The 12,024-nt window shown below is 51.2% G+C and overlaps 1 protein-coding gene across 6 annotated transcripts in view; it reads right to left on the bottom strand.

The window, feature by feature from the left end:
- Nucleotides 1-6,151, bottom strand: part of LOC139230019 (carnitine O-palmitoyltransferase 1, liver isoform-like) — a 107,482-nt gene extending 101,331 nt beyond the window's left edge. For 5 of the 6 annotated variants that reach the window (XR_011587879.1, XR_011587878.1, XM_070861745.1 and 2 more), the window contains exon 1: nt 6,017-6,151. The gene's annotated coding sequence lies outside the window, so the exon portion shown is untranslated. Of the gene's footprint in view, nt 1-1,183; nt 1,224-6,016 lie in introns of those variants that run through there. The other variant, XM_070861746.1, reaches the window with a different exon arrangement.
- Between the last annotated feature and the right edge of the window lie 5,873 nt (nt 6,152-12,024).

A 12,024-nucleotide genomic window follows, 5' to 3' on the forward strand; every position in this document is an offset into this window, starting at 1 on the left:
CACGGAAAGGCTGCTGTCACACATGGCTAAGTGTATTTTAGCCATTTCTTAACTCTTTCTGATTTCTTCCCCCCCCCCCCCCCGTCAAAAGTTAGCTTGTCATGAGCCACTGTGTCAACCGATGTGAATTAGAAATTTCCTCCCTCCTCCAAGATTACTGCAGGTACCTGAGGGTTTCTGATGGGAATTCGCACCCCCCCCATTTGAAAGAAATGGGTCTATGGATGAGGGATGCCAGGCAAGTCGGGCTGCACAAGAGATATTCGGTGGTTATCTACAAGCAGAGTTTAAAATAACACAGCCAAGCAGACCACTGGAGCGGGCGGAGGTTCCTCTTGCCAGAGAATGACTGACTCACAGTTAAGATGCTTCCTCATAAGGACTCCAAATCGCTGTATGCCATGCTTTCAGCGCAATGCATGAAAGGCGGCATGTCAGAGTTATCAAGAGCCCAACTAGCTCCACCCGTCAAAGAAAGAAAACTTGCGTTTATATAGCGCCGTTCACAACCACTGGATGTCACAAAGCGCTTTACAGCCAATGAAGAACTTTTGAAGTGTAGTCGCTATTGTAATATGAGAAACGCGGCAGCCAACTTGCACACAGCAAGCTCCCACAAACAGCAATGTGATAATGACCAGATCATGTGTTTTTTTTTTGTTATGTTGACTGAGGGATAAATATTGGCTCCAGGACATCAGGGATAACTCCCCCTGCTCTTCTTTAAAATAGTGGCCACGGGATCTTTTACGTCCACCCGAGAGAGCAGACAGGGCCTCGGTTTAACGTCTCATCTGAAAGACGCACCTCCGACAGTGCAGCGCTCCCTCAGCACTGCTCTGGGAGTGTCAGCCTAGATTTATGTACTCAAGTCCCTGGAGTGGAACTTGAACCCACAGCCTTTTGACTCAGAGGCGAGTGTGCTGCCCACTGAGCCACAGCTGACACTACAAAGATGCTGCCGTTTCTGCCGCTATTTCTATGGGCCCTGGCACACCTTGCTGGCAATGACCGTTGGCAGCAGGCATCTCAGGATGTGGATCAGCAGAGGTGCAAGCATTTGTCTACCGCAACAAATGTCTGCTTGGCCAAGTTATTTTATTTGTCTGCTGCAAGAACAAAGGCACACTTGCCAAACGAACACAAGGGGATGATAGAGTGGAGCATCAAAGAGACTAATCACCTCATGCAGCACCAGCTCTACTTCAACAGCCAGCAAATACGCAGTTCAGTCCTCATCTCGTCTGACACATGCCTGCACACATGCCTGGGTGTTCTTTACATAAGAACATAAGAAATAGGAGCAGGAGTAGGCCATTTGGCCCCTCAAGCCTGCTCCACCATTTAATGGCTGATCTAATCATGGACTCGGGTCCACTTTCCTGCCCACTCCCCATAACCCTTTACCTCTCAAAAATCTGTCCATCTCCGCCTTAAATATATTCAATGACGCAGCCTCCACAGCTCTCTGGGGCAGAGAATTCCACAGATTTACAACCCTCTGAAAGAAGAAATTCCTCTTCATCTCAGTTTTAAAAGGGTGGCCCCTTATTCTGAGACTATGCCTCCTAGTTTTAATTTCTCCTATGAGTGGAAATATCTTCTCTGCATCCAACTTGTCGAGCCCCCTTATTATTTTATGTTTCAATATCACCTCTCATTCTTCTGAATTCCAATGTGTATAGGGTCAACCTACTCAACTTATCTTCATAAGTCAACCCCCTCATCTCCGGAATCAACCTAGTGAGCCTTCTCTGAACAGCCTCCAATGCAAGTATATCCTTCCTTAAATATGAAGACTAGAACTGCACGCAGTACTCCAGGTGTGGCCTCACCAATATCCTGTACAGTTGTAGCAGAACTTCCCTGCTTTTATACTCTCTCCCCCTTGCAATAAAGGCCAACATTCCATTTTCCTTCCTGATTACTTGCTGTAGCTGCATACTCACTTTTTGAGTTTCATGTACCTTCATTTTTGCCTCCAAGTCCCCTGCTGCTCTTTAGTGCACTTTAGTCATGGCAAAGACTGATACAGTAATAGGTTTAAATGCGTACCGAGGCTCTCCAAAGAAATGTTCCCGCTAAGCTGTGCACGCGCAGCCATCTGCATCATCATCATCATTATCATAGGCAGTCCCTTGGAATCGAGGAAGACTTGCTTCCACACTTAGAATGAGTTCTTAGGTGGCTGAACAATCCAATAAGAGAGCCACAGTCCCTGTCACAGGTGGGACAGATAGTCGTTGAGGGAAGGGGTGGGTGGGACGGATTTGCTGCACGCTCTTTCCGCTGCCTACGCTTGATTTCTGCATGCTCTCAGCAATGAGACTCGAGGTGCTCAGCGCCCTCCCGGATCAGCGCCATCTGCAAGACCCCCCGCGGACCACTCACCGGCTTTTACATGCGCTGAAATTTAAAGGGACGGCGCATTAAAAGAAACGGACCGCGCAGAACAAAGTGCAGCATACAGGGAGCATTTCTGCAAAGTCTTTCAGAATGTTGTGGCACTCCCCTTTAACAGTTTTAAGTTTGACTTCAATTACATTCTGCATCCCAATTTACACCTTGAGTGTCGCTAACCACCCTATTCCCATTTGAGCCTGTCTATAACTCACCACAAGGCATTCTGGCAGTAACTGTACCAAGAAGGGAAATAGCCAACAGTTATAAAATATATAAATTAAAATATTCACTGGAAGCACAATCCAAGTTTAGCAGAGAAAAATCTGCATTCATACTGCTAGCTGTTTTACACAGCTCAAGCAAACACAGTACGCAAATTATCACCCATTACTTTAAACCCAGAGCTGTATTCCTCAATTTGACGTCTCTCATAAGTGACAGGAAAAAAAATTGATCGACAGATAGTATTTACAGCACAGAAACAGGCCATTCGACCCAACTTGTCCGTGCCGGTGTTTATGCTCCACACGAGCCTCCTCACACCCCTCTTCATCTCACCCTTACAGCATATCCTATTGCTTTCTTCCTCATGTGCTTATCAAGCTTCCTCTTAAATGCATCTACGCTATTCGCCTCAACCACTCCCAGCGAGTTCCACATTCTCACCACTCTCTGGGTAAAGCAGTTTTGCCTGAATTCCTGACTGGAATGTGTACAAGCGTGTGAAATGCACCTGTCAGGGTTTTTCTCTCTTCCTCACCGAGGCATTTATCCACCTGTTCCTTCTTACTCCAAATCCTTTTCCACTACCACCTCATCTACCTCCCTCATGGATGGCACCGCCTGCTGTCCTTGAGTTTGTGACATAGCTCCCCAGTCACCCCTCTCTCAGTCTGTGACTCACGTCCTCTGTCACTCCTCTGTGACCCATCTCTGTAACCCTCCTCTGTCAGTGCCTCCCCCAACACTTCTCCCAGTCTGTGACCTGTCCCTTGACACAGTTCTCAGTCTGTGACCCGTCTCTCCATCCCCGTGAAGCCCTCAGTCAGTGACCAATCTGTCTATTACCCCTCTGTCCTTGGTTGATATCTCAGGCTCCCCTGATTTTGTGTGTCTCCATCAACCCTCTTAAGGTCTGCCAGCCCCCTCTGTCACCCAGCTCCTCACAATCCTTTGATTCTATGAGCCCATGACCCCCTCCTTCTTTGTCTGTGACTAATATCCCCATGGTACCTCTTCATCTGTAATCCGTCTCCTTGGTCCCTTCCTGTCCGCATGACCCATCCCATGATGACAGTGATTCTGTGACACCCGCCCCCCCCTTCTTTGACCAATCTTCCCATAAAACCATTCCTCAGTCTGTGACCTGTCTCCCTGTGACCCCTCCCTCAAAATGTGACCTCTCCTTCAATCTGTGACACGTCCATCACTTTGTGACACCTCCCCTCACTTTATGACCCATCAACCTGACACCTCTCCTTTTTTTTAAAAATTCATTCATGGGATGTGGGCGTCGCTGGCAAGGCCAGTATTTATTGCCCATCCCTAAGTGCCCTCGAGAAGGTGGTGGTGAGCAGCCTTCTTGAACCGCTGCAGTCCATGTGGTGGATGGCGCACTGATCAAGCAGGCTGCTTTGTCCTAGATGATGTCGAGCTTCTCGAGTGTTATTCTATCACACCCCTGACTTGTGCCTTGTAGATGGTGGAAAGGCTTTGGTAAATCAGGGGGTGAGTCACTCGCTGCAGAATACCCAACTTCTGGCCTGTTCTTGTAACCACAGTGTTTATGTGGCTACTCCAGTTAAGTTTCTGGTGACCCCAGGATGTTGATGGTGGGTGATTTGACAATGGTAAAGTAATTGAATGTCAAGGGGAGGTAGTTAGACTCTCTCTTGTTGGAGATAGTCATTGCTTGGCACTTGTGTGGCACGAATGTTACTTGCCACTTATCAGCCCGAGCCTGAATGTCATCCAGGTCTTGCAGCATGCTGGTACAGACTACTTCATTATCTGAGCAGTTGCGAATGGAACTGAACACTGTGCAGTCATCAGTGAACATCCCTACTTCTGACCTTTTAATAGAGGAAAGGTCATTGATGAATCAGACTGTTCAGCCACCAAAGAACTCACTTCAGGAGTGGAAGCAAGTCTTCCTCAATTCCGAGGGACTGCCTAGGATGATGAGAAGATCATTGGACTTAAGACACTGCCCAGAGGAATCCTTCCCCTTTCAATTACCTCGTCCCTTAAAGTGATTCCCCTTAGTGACCCCTCCTTTAAAGTGATTCGCCCTTAAAGTGACACCTGGTAAATTAATCCCTTCCGTTATCATGATCCTTCTTAGTAACACCCTCCTCTTAGTGACCCTCCCTTAACGTTACCGTTCCCTATAGTGATTCCCCTTAAAGTGACCCCCTTCAAGTGATCCCTCCCCTTCAAGTGATTATAGAATCATAGAATGGTTGCAGCATGGAAGACCATTCAGCCAGTTGAGGCCACACCGATTCTGTGCAAGTGACCCCTCCCCTTAAAGTGATCACCCATCAATCACCCCTGTGCTTGCCGACCTACATTGATTGGTTCCCAGTTAAACAACGCCTCGATTTCAAAATTCTCATCCTTCTTTACAAATTACTCCATTGCCTCACCCCCTCCCTATCTCTAATCTTTTTCAGCCTCCCAACCCCACAAGATCTCTGCGCTCCTCGAATGCTGGCCTCTTGACCATCCCTCATTATAACTGCTCAACCATCGGTGGATGAGCCTTCAGCTGCCTGGGTCCTAAGCTCTGGAACTCCCACCCTAAACTTCTCTGCCTCTACCTCTTTTTCCTCCTTCAAGACGCTTCTTAAAACCTTCCTTTTTAAACAAGCATTTGGTCATCTGTCATAATTTCTTCTTTTGTGGCTCGGTATCAAATGTATCTGTTTTGCCTTGTAACGCTGTTGTGAAGCACCTTGGGACAATTTACTACGTTAAAGGTGCTATATAAATAAGTTGTTATTAAAGTGACCCCTCCCTCACTGACCACCCTCCCTTAAAGTGATGCCCCTTATGCTGACGTCTCCCATTAATATAACCCCCCTCCCCTACTCACTGACCCCTGCCCTTAGAGACCTTTAAAAGTGAAGCTCCGGCGACCTCACTCCGTGACCCCTCCCCTCACACCCTCACTCGGCGACCCCTCCCCTCACTCCCTCAGCGACCCCTCCCCTCACTCCCTCACTCAGCGACCCCTCCCCTCACTCCCTCACTCGGTGACCCCTCCCCTCACTCGGCGACCCCTCCCCTCACTCCCTCACTCGGTGACCCCTCCCCTCACTCCCTCACTCGGTGACCCCTCCCCTCACTCGGCGACCCCTCCCCTCACTCGGCGACCTCTCCCCTCACTCGGCGACCCCTCCCCTCACTCCCTCACTCGGCGACCCCTCCCCTCACTCCCTCACTCGGCGACCCCTCCCCTCACTCGGTGACCCCTCCCCTCACTCCCTCACTCACTCGGCGACCACTCCCCTCACTCCCTCACTCGGTCAGCCTTCCACCTGCGTTGAGCCGCTGATCCCCAGCACCGGATGCCGATGGTTGTGTTGTGCTGTGTGTGTCCCTCACTCACCGGCCGGCCCGGGGTGGAGGGGCAGCTGCCGCCTGTCTCTCTCTCTCTCTCTCTCCGCCCCAGCTCGCGCTGCTCTCGCGCTCTCCCTCCGCCGCCCGCTCTCCGCCAATCCGTGCCTCGGGCCAGTAGCGCGCGCCAAACTGCCGCGTCTGCTGACCCCGCCCCCGCGCGTCATCGGCCAGCGGGTCCCCCGGACTCGGGCCGCCGCGACGTACGACGTGTTTGGTCACGTGACGCGGAAGAGCTCGCTTCCCCCCCCCCCCGACACCTCATCCCAAGGCAAATGTTGCCAATGAATGTAAAGGGAGAGGCTTCCTTAACCAGAGCAATGTCCCAGAGGCATGCACTGCACCTTGGGGGGGGAGAGGGAGAGGGAGAGGGGGGAAGGGGGAAGGGGGAAGAAGGAAGGAAGGAAGGGAGAGGGGAGGGGAGGGGAGAAGGGAAGGAAAGGAAGGGAGAGAGGGGGGGTGAGAGGGGAGGGGGGAAGGGAAGGAAGAGAGAGAGGGGGGGTGGGGGGGAGGGGAAGGAGGAGGGAAGGGAGAGGGGGGGTGGGAAGGGAGAGGAGGAGGAGGAGGGAAGGGAGAGGGGGGGTGGGAAGGGAAGGGAGAGGAGGGGGAGGGGAGGAGGGAAGGGAGAGGGGGGGTGGGAAGGAGGGGGAGGGGAGGGGGAGGAAGGGAGAGGGGGGGTGTAGGAGGGGGAAGGGAAGGGAAGGGAGAGGGGGGGGGAAGGGAAGGGAGAGGGGGGGGGAAGGGAAGGGAGAGGGGGGGGAAGGGAGAGGGGGGGGGAAGGGAAGGGAGAGGGGGGGGGAAGGAAGGGAGAGGGGGGGAAGGGAGGGAAGGAAGGAGGTGGGGGGAATAAAGGAAGGGGGTGGGGGAGGAAGGAAGGGGGGGAAGAGAGGAGGAGAGGGGGGGGGAAAGTTTTCATGAAAACGTTTATTTATAGAGATGGATTTATTTTTTTTTGCACCTTGGATGGGATGGGTGACATAAGATACCCAACCCTACTCAATGTTTATATTATTTATGTCCATAGCCAATATAGAATCATAGAAATTTACAGCACGGAATGAGGCCAATTCAGCCCATCGTGTCCGCACCAGCCGACAAAGAGCTATCCAGCCTAATCCAATTTTCCAGCTCTTGGTCCGTAGCCCTGTAGGTATGCTCATTGGAGTTCACTAGAATGAGAGGTGATCTTATTGAAACATGTAAGCTAATGAGAGGTCTCGACAAGGTGGTTGCAGAGAGGATATTTCCACTCATAGGGGAATCTAAAACTAGTTTAGGAAACTAAAACTAAATCTCAGAATAAGGGGCCGCCCATTTAAAACGGAGATGAAGAATTTCTTCTTTCAGAGGGTTGTAAATCTGTGGAATTCTCTGCCCAGAGAGCTGTGGAGGCTGGGACATTGAATATATTTAAGGCGGAGATAGACAGATCTTTGAGTGATAAGGGGTTATGGGGAGCGGGCAGCGAAGTGGAGCTGAGTCCATGATCTTATTAAATGGCGGAGGGGCCAAATGGTCTAATCCTGCTCCTATTTCTCATGTTCTTATGTTCCAGCAATTGAGTTCCAGACCCCCACCACCCTCTGGGTGAATAAATGTCCCCTCAACGCCCCTCTAAATCTCCTACCAATTACTTTCAATCTATGCCCCCTGGTTGTTGACCCCTCTGCCAAGGGAAATAGGTCCTTTCTATCCACTCTATCCAGGCTCCTCATAATGTTGTACACCTCAATAAGGTCTCCCCTCAGCCTCCACAGTTCCAAAGAAAACAAACGCAACCTATCCAATCTTTCCTCATAGCTAAAACTCTCCAGTCCTAGCAACACCCTCGTAAATCTCCTCTGTGCCTCTCCAGTGGGCAGAGGAAACTGTCATGTATGTAACCTTCATGTAACAACACTGCAATACTGTATATACTTGAGAAATGCACACATTGACCACAGGGGGTGAACTTGTGGGAGACATTCCTCACCTGGTCATCCAGGCATATAAAAGGTGGTCCCACGCAGGATCATCACTTCTTGGACCTGTGAATAAAGGTTCAGGTCACAGAGTGACCTTGTTCATAGAATGTGCCTCATGTGGATTTGTGGTATTGTGTAAGGACTTTACAGTGGCGACGAGAAACAGGAATCAACGACCCACGAGAATGGCCACCGGTAGCACAGAGGAACGGTACTGTGTTGGTGAGGACTGGGACGATTTCATTGAGAGGCTTCAGCAGAGCTTTGTCATGAAGGACTGGCTGGGAGATGCAGCGGCCGACAAGCGAAGGGCTCATCTACTGACCAGCTGTCGATCTAAGACTTACGCGCTCATGAAAGACCTGCTAGCACCCGAGAAGCTAGCAGACAAAACCTTTGATGAGTTCAGCAAGCTAATCAGTGAGCACCTCAAACCGGTGAGCAGCATACACATGGCCCGACACAGATTTTATACCCACCGACGTTGGGAAGGACAGAGCATACCGGACTTCGTTGCGGACCTCCGGCACTTGGCCAGCCTCTGTAAGTTCACAGACACCTGCAGGGGGAGATGCAAAGGGATTTCTTTTTTGAGGGCATCGGTCATGCCGGGATTTTCAGAAAGTTAGTTGAGACCAAGGACTTGACCTTGGAAGTGGCGGTGTTGCTGGCTCAGACTTTTATGGCGGGGGAGGAGGAAACCAAGATAATATACGTGCGCAACTCTGACTCCAATGTGGCGGGGGTCAATATCATAAACACGACTCAGAGCCCAGCAGGCAGGCAAGTGCAGTTTGACACACCCCAGGCAGCAATAGACCCCAGAACAGGTTTTCAACACAGACAATGGCAGGCTGAACGGACATTTATGTCATCCCAGTGGACAATGTGTTCTGGGATGGGGCCATTGACACCCACTAACAGGGTGCTCAAGAGCAGTCAAAGGGACAATCAGCGGGGAATGCCTGGTAACAGCTCTTTTGTTCACAACAATGGGAATCTCAGTTCATGCTGGAGGTGTGGGGGCAGACATGCTGCCAGGACTTGCAGGGTTCAACAGTTCGCCTGCAGAAATTGTAACCTCACTGGCCCATTTAGCTAGAATGTGCAGGAAGCCTGTGACCAGGCTAATTTATGAGGTGGATGGACCAGAAGAGGGGTCTGTGAGGCAGGATGACGTGTGGGGCAAATCAATGGATGCTAAAGTTCAGCGGGTTCACGTAGCAAACATTCACAGCTCATATACCAAAACGCCACCTATGATGATGAAAGTCCTATTAAACGGCATCCCGGTATGCATGGAGGTGGACACGGGGGCCAGCCAGTCACTCATGAGTGTTCAACAATTCGAAAAGCTATGGCCACTCAAAGCCAGCAGACCCAAACTAGAACGCATTGAGACTCAACTACAGACGTACACCAAAGAAATCATTCCAGTGCTAGGCAGTGCAATGTTGGCTGTCACACACAATGGATCAGTGAACCGGCTGCCTCTCTGGATTGTCCCGGGCAATGGACCCGCACTGTTGGGGAGGAGCTGGTTAGCTGAGATGAACTGGAAATGGGGGGATGTGCACGCAGTGTCATCTGTGGAGCGAAGTTCATGCGCACAGGTCCTACAGCAATTTGAATCACTATTCCAACCTGGCGTCAGGATGTTCAAAGGTACCAAAGTAGTGATACGCATCACCCCGGACGCCAGACCAGTGCACCACAAAGCCAGAGCTGTGCTGTATGTGATGCGGGAGAAAATTGAGAGCAAGTTGGACCGGTTGCTGAGAGAGGGCATCATCTCGCCCGTTGAATTCAGCGACTGGGCGAGCCCCATTGTTCCCATCCTAAAAGCGGATGGCTCGGTCAGGATCTGTGGCGACTACAAGGCCACTATCAACCGGGTGTCCCTACAAGACCAATACCCGCTTCCGAGAGCGGAGGATCTTTTTGCTACGCTGGCAGGCGGCAAGCTGTTCACCAAGTTGGACCTCACTTCAGCCTACATGACCCAGGAACTGGCCGACGAATCCAAACTACTGACCACAATCACCACGCACAAGGGACTGTTTGTTTACAACAGGTGCCCGTTTGGCATTCGATCAGCAGCTGCGATCTTTCAAAGAAACATGGAAAGCCTGCACAAATCCATTCCTGGAACGATCGTATTCCAGGACGATATCCTCATCATGGGTCGGGACACCGAGGAACACCTCCACAACCTGGAAGAGGTGCTGCGCCGACTGGACCGGGTAGGCCTGCGACTCAAGATACCTAAGTGTGTGTTTTTGGCTCCCGAAGTCGAGTTTCTGGGCAGGAGGGTTGCTGCAGACGGGATTCGGCCTACCGAATCCAAACCGGAGGCAATTCGACGAGTGCCCAGGCCGGGAATTGATTCAGACCTGGAACACTGTGTTCGCAGGTGCACGACGTGTGCTCAGCTGGGAAATGCCCCCAGGGAGGCTCCGCTCAGCCCGTGGCCCTGGCCCACCAGGCCATGGTCACGCATTCACAAAGACTATGCGGGCCCATGTTTCTCATCATGGTTGATGTGTACTCGAAATGGATTGAGTGCATCATTTTGAATTCGTGCACGACATCCACCACTGTGGAGAGTCTACGTGCGCCCTTTGCGACCCACGGTTTGCCGGACATCCTAGTTAGCGATAATGGCCCATGTTTCACTAGCTACGAGTTCCGGGAGTTCATGTCGGGTAATGGATTCAACCATGTCAGGACAGCACCGTTCAAGCCGGCCTCCAATGGCCAGGCGGAACGTGCGGTCCAAATCATAAAACAAGGCATGCTCAGGATTCAAGGTCCCTCCCTTCAATGCCGCCTATCACACCTCCTGCTGGCCTATAGCTTCCGACCGCACTCGCTCACGGAGGTCCCGCCTGCGGAGCTCCTTATGAAACGGCTTCCCTCATTCATCCTGTCTTGTCCGACATTGTTGAAGGCAAGCGCCAGTCCCAAAATGAGTACCATGACCGTAATTCAAGGGGGAGATGTATAGAATTTGGTGAACCCGTAATTGTTCTCAATCACGCTTTGGGGCCCAAATGGCTTGAAGGTACTGTAATAGACAAAGAGGGGAATAGGGTCATCGTGGTTAAACTTAACAATGGACAGATATGCCGCAAGCATCTGGACCAAGTTTTAAAAAAGGTTCAGCATGGACACTGAGGAACCTGAGGAAGATCATGAGATGGTATTCACACCACCGCCAGTGAACGAGCAACAAGAAAATTCAGCCGCATTCACAGTCCCTGCGGTCAGCCCGGACAGGCCGGAATCACCACAGGGGACAGAGACGCATACCAAGGCTCAACAGCCAGAGCCCCAACTGCGGCGTTCCACGAGGGAGCGCAGACCACCCGAAAGACTTAACCTGTGATCCCAATAAGACGTTGGGGGGAGGTGATGTCATGTATGTAACCTTCATGTAACAACACTGCAATACTGTATATACTTGAGAAATGCACACATTGACCACAGGGGGTGAACTTGTGGGAGACACTCCTCACCTGGTCATCCAGGTATATAAAGGGAGGTCCCACGCAGGGTCATCACTTCTTGGTACTGTGAATAAAGGTGCAGGTCACAGAGTGACCTTGTTCATAGAATGTGCCTCGTGTGGATTTGTGGTATTGTGTAAGGACTTTACAGAAACGTTTCAAGGCCACCCTCAAAGCCTCCTTGATAAAATGCAACATCCCCACCAATACCTGGGAGTTCCTGGCCAAAGACCGCCCTAAGTGGAGGAAGTGCATCCGGGATGGCGCTGAGCACCTTGAGTCTTGTCGCCGAGAGCATGCAGAAAGCAAGCGCAGGCAGCGGAAGGAGCGTGCGGTAAACCAGACTCCCCACCCACCCTTTCCTTCAACCACTGTCTGTCCCACCTGTGACAGAGACTGTAATTCCCGTATTGGATTGTACAATCACCTGAGAACTCACTTTTAGAGTGGAAGCAAGTCTTCCTTGATTTCGAGGGACTGCCTATGATGATGCTGAATGCAATCACATCCTTCCTGTAATGTGGTGA

Source organism: Pristiophorus japonicus, chromosome 19 (assembly GCF_044704955.1).
Source record: "Pristiophorus japonicus isolate sPriJap1 chromosome 19, sPriJap1.hap1, whole genome shotgun sequence".
Lineage (NCBI taxonomy): Eukaryota > Metazoa > Chordata > Chondrichthyes > Pristiophoridae > Pristiophorus > Pristiophorus japonicus.